The following is a 6,389-nucleotide window of genomic DNA, read 5'->3' as shown; positions in this document are numbered from 1 at the left end:
CCCTCCCCCCACAAAAGAAAATTTTAAAATTTTGGTTGACAAATGCTGGTTCCTTACCGTTCCTGGTCCTGTGGTAGAATCAGACGCTCTTGTGAACGCCTTAAAACATTTACAAACAAACAGAAAAAAAGAAGACGAGCGTCTGATTCTACCAGGGAGCCACACAAATACAAATAGGTCGCCAACGTAAGAATGTCATCATCGACGTGTTCCCAAGGTTTTTGAGGTCATTTCTGTGGCGTTTTCAAACTCTGATACCGCGAAAACAAAGTCTAGGGTAATTGTTTAGATTTATTCCCTCAGAGATATGAGCTTTGGGGAGACCCAGTCGTTTATTAAAGATCGCCTCCACCTGTTGAATTCCTAACTGTTGAGTACGAGGTGCAATACTGTCTTCTGCCTCCGCTGGATGATACCCTGGGTCAATGGCAGTGTATTGAACTCGAGACAAACACACATGATAACCGCACAATATAACTACTCAATATAACCATACAATATAACCACAAAAGATAACCACATAAGATAAGCATACACGATACCCACACAATATAACTGCACAAGATAACCGCACAAGATAACCGCACATGATAACTGCATAGGATAACCGTAGACGATAGCCACACAATAAAACCACACAATATAACCACACAAGATATTGACACAAGATAACCACACAAGATAGCCACACAAGATAACCACACAAGATAACCACACAAGATAACCACACAAGATAGCCACACAAGATAACTGCACAAGATAACAACACAAGATAACCACACAAGATAACCACACACGATAACCACACAAGATAACCACACAAGATAGCCACACAAGATAACTGCACAAGATAACCGCACAAGATAACCACACAAGATAACCACACAAGATAGCCACACAAGATAACTGCACAAGATAACCGCACAAGATAACCACACAAGATAGCCACACAAGATAATGACACAAGATAACCACACAAGATAACCACACAAGATAACCACACAAGATAACCACACAAGATAGCCACACAAGATAACTGCACAAGATAACCACACAAGATAGCCACACAAGATAACTGCACAAGATAACCGCACAAGATAACCACACAAGATAACCACACAAGATAACTGCACAAGATAACCGCACAAGATAACCACACAAGATAGCCACACAAGATAATGACACAAGATAACCACACAAGATAACCTCACAAGATAACCACACAAGATAGCCACGCAAGATAACTGCACAAGATAACCGCACAAGATAACTGCACAAGATAATTACACAAGATAACCACACAAGATAACCTCTCAAGATAACAAAAGCGTGGCTTCAGATCGCGGAGAACCCTGTATTTCTCTAAGAAGGTAGCGGCCACAACTAAGCCTGTAACGGTCATAGAGGTATCTCCTATTTAAACTAGAGTCCATACGAGGTCATGTGACGCGGAAACATTTCAGTTTGTTTGCGGCCATATTCATTCGGGCCAGTAAGTTTGTTTACACGTGAGTGGGCTGTCTCTGGTCTTATTAAGGAAAGTGTTCTATTAGATTTTAAAGATGTGTTTTAATCCAAAGAGATTTTCTTAAAAGTGCAATGTTGCGAAACCTCTTGTCTATTTCTGGATTAACGTCTTACTGCCTTAGAGACTTTCTAACAGTAAATTCCCCACTAGTAAACGTCTGATTAGAAATCTAGTCTGGAAGTGTAAGACTGAAGAAAACGAGACCCTGAAAAAGGATGGTGCAACACTGATGTGTCTATCAGTGCACTAAGAAAGCCTCCAAAGGAACCCCTATTTCTTTTCACTGGTAAGAATGAGATTGATAAGAATATAGACAGATTAGATCCAGATCTATTTTTTGCAGAAGATATTCGAAAGATTAGGCCTAGGAGCCTGGTCTGACCACTCAGTTAATTAAAATAAGATCTAACCGCTGCAGTTTTACCTCGCCTTTGTGCTTAATTACTTTCTTGAGCATCACAAAATGCAAGCTAGATCTACTAATCTGAGGTACTAGTTTCACTCACTTGACTCACTGATTTAAGATATTAATCATGAACAGTCATACGCCTCTGTACATCCATAGTAAAAGTATCAGTAATAATACTTTTATGGGATGATGATGGATGGGAACAACCAAAGGTAGGTTGCTGTTGTAACCTTATCTAAAATGTATGATGTAATGTCTAGGATATATTAATGATAAAGGAAACCAAAGCCATACTGCAATTGGTGCTGGAGCTTGCTATATGCAAAGCATATAATAAATCTGTATTTGGTACACCTTTTATATTGCACGGATGAATTTAAACAACTCAACACTGCTTCTGTCATGCAGTTCATTGATTTCTGTTTTCTTTCACTTTCATTACAATATCTACGGGTGGGTTTGTTTGTTGTTGTTGTTGCTTTTTTGTTGTTGTTGTTCGTTGCTTTGTTGTTGTTGTAGTGGGGGGGGGGGGGTTGGGGGGGGGTTGGGGTGGGGGTTGGGGGAGAGACAGTGAGGTGCATAGAGGTCGAATGTAAAGCTGTTGGACTACAGTAAGTTTGGCAGTTTAAATTGTAGATTTCTAATAGTGTCACATTCTTCAATTTTGTAGTAAAATAAAAGAATGGCTCATTATTTTCAGTATAAATCTATGGTTTGAGTAGCGCAAAAAGTATTTGTAAAGTCTCTTCCTTTTTCAAAAAATTTTGGCAGATACAATCTGAGTCTCTTTGTTACTATTAAATCATAGGAACACTTCAATCTAACCCTATCCCCCAACGCTAAGTTTAAGACGAAATTAAAGGCTGAATCTTACCTACCCCCTAGGCTAGCGCTACGACTAAAATGAAGGGCTAATCATTATCCTAAGGAAACAAATTGGCACAATAGTCACTCCGGGTTTTTTTTAACAAAGAGCTATCAGGAAGGTTCTGGGCCTGGTGAAGTTCAGGTTAACAAGATGCCAGATTTTTTTCACAATGGGCAGGTAATTTCTTTTTCAAACAGTGTTTTTTATGTTACACATTCAACATAACACCGGCCCTGCTCGTCACAAGATGAGTGGCCTCAAGTAGGGCTAATTGAATGTTGTCCAAAAACATATCAGTAAAGGTTTTTGTTTCAGTTATCACTACACTGTGTTGAAAGACAATTGACCAGGCTACAAGACAATGTTAAGTTTACTTTTTTATCTTCAGTGAGTCCAGAGTTGCCACAGTTGTTTTACTAGGCTAATGTCCAAAAGTAGACTTACTTAAAACAGCAATAGAGCTTTAGTTTAAGTAGACTTACTTAAAACAGCAATATAGCTTTAGTTTAAGTGTTGTATAGTCAACTTTAGTTCTTAAAATCAATATAACCCAAAGTTTAATACCAAAATAGAAAACACTACTTTTGTGTCATATTTTTTTAAAAGTGAATACAAGTATGAAAAATACAATTTCCTGTCGAAACGTAACTAAGGGAAAGTCACAGTTGGTTTTCTTTTAATACTTACTCTGGGTTGTTTTTTAAATACTAGTAGTCCTACATGTATTTTTTTATTTTTTGGCTGGATTTTTTTTTATCAAGAGTTTCATTGTCTTCCTGCCCCTTATGGCATAAACACCCCTGAATGTTTTTCTATGTCTAATCCTTATTTAATATAATGCCAAACTCATAAATTGGGACGAGGGGGGCTTGGAATTGGGATTCGGGAAGGGAGAGAGGTTGGGGTGGTAGGAATGTTTCCATGACACCCACACCTTTTCATAGTTCTTCATAAACGTTCTATAGGCCCTATACTCGCTTTGATTCAGTCACTAAGAAATAAACCATCTCGTTGATAAGGTGCTGAAGAAAAAATAACCTTGTTTGTTGTTGTTTTTGTTTGTTTGTTTTAAAGCCTATCTATCTCTGTCTATTTAATAATACATTTATTTGTAGATCTAGTTGTAGAAAGTAGGCTGTAGTATTGCTTTCTAGTAGTCTAGATATTATAGTACGCAATAGCGCCCGTGTTTTAAAAAACAAACAACGGCCAAGCCTCGCCTATTGCTTAAGAGAGAGAGAGAGAGAGAGAGAGAGAGAGAGAGAGAGAGAGAGAGAGAGAGAGAGAGAGAGAGAGAGAGAGAAAACATGCCTTGCCCATTGCATTAGCAAGAACCCCTTCACAGAGGGAAATTCGTGTAAAGTGCCTTGCACAAGGACACAACGTTGGACCGAGCTGAGGCTCGAACCCCTGAACCCGTAATCTCATGATTACGAGTTCGGTAGCCTAACCACTAGGCCACCGACGCCACTGCCCTTTTAGAGTTTCAGATAAAGAAAGCAGAACTGAAAAATCTGTATGAATAAGAAAGTTTGGTTTCTTTTTTTTTATCAAGTACCCCAAAACAGCACGCCCTCAATGAGGTGAGAATATAGCGAAGAAATATTTCCCTCCAAAATAAAACCAAGGCTAAAGTTGCAAGCTATCAACAAATCCCCATATACGGAGAAAAAAAATTAAAAATCTGTCTATTCCACACAGTTCATACTGCTACTTGTCTTTCTTGAGTTTCAAATTTTTTTTAAAATGTGTATGAAAAACATATTTTAGCCGTGAAATAAAAAGAGTTTTGAAGCAATGTTAAATTACCAAAAAGCATAATAATATCCTCGATGAGTGAACAATTCAATGTCCGGGCAACCCACAAATCCTTTTAGAGTGACGATGATAATTTAAAGGCACAATTTAAAAAAACAAAAAAACCTCTTTCAACAGCTTTCTTTTTCCGCTCTTGAAAGAATCTGTATCAGTGCTGATAAGCAACGATAACATTTGCAGTGTGTCTTTATAGCTGGGACAAAGATGGATACTTCTATTCGCCAAACTCTCTCTCTCTCTCTCTCTCTCTCTCTCTCTCTCTCTCTCTCTCTCTCTCACACACTCATTCTCTCTCTTACCCTCAATTCTTCTCTCTCCCCCTCCAGTCTCCTCTATTCTCTTTCCATAGCTTTATACCTCCCTCTCTCTCCACCCCTCTCTCGGTAATGAATACTTCGCACAGGCATGTGTTATAACTGTTTTTGGTGTATTATTGTAATATCTATAAGCATTTAAAGTTATGAAATCTGACACGTTCACCTCGAAGAGATAATCTGATTTTAAAATAATATGGTTTGAAGAAAAGAAGAGACCCCCCCCCCCCCCAACCCAAAAACAAAAATTTCTTTTTAAAATTAATAAAATAAAAATATATAGATATATACAATATATTATCCGTAAAAATCACATGATGTTCAAGTTTGGTCGGCTTTTCGACCACCCAAATAGGTGTGATAAACGCAAAAATGTGTGAATATTGAATTTATAGTGAAGTCGAATAGGCATAATATGCTCTTCCTTGCAGCCTTTGTGTTCGTCTCCACTGTTTAGAGAAGCATTACTCTTACATCATGACAGTGTTTGATAACCGGAGCCTGGACTTTAGGGTGAACAAAGACGCAACATCATGGTAGCATCATCAAGTACCAGACTTGCGGCATGTAGAATCTAGGAGATTTTGGTTCTCCGTTCATTTCCACTCACGGATACTCTGAAGAAAGCTGTATGATTTTTTCCGGTCGCTAATTCATTTAGGCTTTCCTGTTTAGGTTCCTCTGGGTCTACACCTGCCTCGTTTGCTTCAATTATGCTAGTGTGAGCTTTGTCTTAGCGGTCTTTATTTTAACTCAAGTGTCACAGAAACTGAATGTGTCTTTTCTATTGGCAAGTGACCCACGTTGATCGTTTAAGAGGCGGGCTTCCGACTCTGCATGTCATACAGGGCCGTCCCAGGTATAATAAAATTATGGTTTCCAAATGTATCAACTTCTAAATAGCCTCACAAGCAACTCGATCAGGCACCCACTTAAAAAAATGTGAATACTGTTATGATCTTGAAGATAATCAGGTATCAAAGAGCTTCACAAATAGGATTAAATCTATACACGCACTTAAACACACACACTCACAAACACACACACACATGCACACACATCCATACTACCACACACAGAAACTCGTACACACATACAGACTCACAGACGTGAGCCAAGAGAGAAAGAGAGCGAGAAAGATAGAGAGAGAGAGAGAGAGAGAGAGAGAGAGAGAGAGAGAGAAATAGGAGAGGATAGGAGAGAAGTGGCAGACAGACAGATAGACAGACAAACAAACAGATAGATAGATAGACAAATACACAGACACACAGACAGAAACCACGTGAGACAGAGAGTCAAAGAGAGGGGACCAAAGAAAAAACAACAACCACAACAACGTCGGAACGTGTACGTAAGTGCGTCATGTAAGTGTGTGCGTATGTCTCCGTCTGTGGGAATGTATGTGTGTGTGTGTGTGAGTGTGTGTGTGTGGGGGGGAGAGAAAGCAGGGAG

At 38.9% G+C, this 6,389-nt stretch overlaps 1 protein-coding gene across 1 annotated transcript in view; it reads right to left on the bottom strand.

Moving 5' to 3' along the window:
* The window catches only part of LOC101849122, a 145,993-nt gene that overhangs the window by 138,383 nt on the left and 1,221 nt on the right, over nucleotides 1-6,389 (bottom strand). The window lies entirely within an intron of this gene.

This window comes from Aplysia californica, unplaced genomic scaffold (assembly GCF_000002075.1).
Source record: "Aplysia californica isolate F4 #8 unplaced genomic scaffold, AplCal3.0 scaffold00114, whole genome shotgun sequence".
NCBI lineage: Eukaryota > Metazoa > Mollusca > Gastropoda > Aplysiida > Aplysiidae > Aplysia > Aplysia californica.
This window is presented reverse-complemented; position numbering and strand designations above follow the sequence as displayed.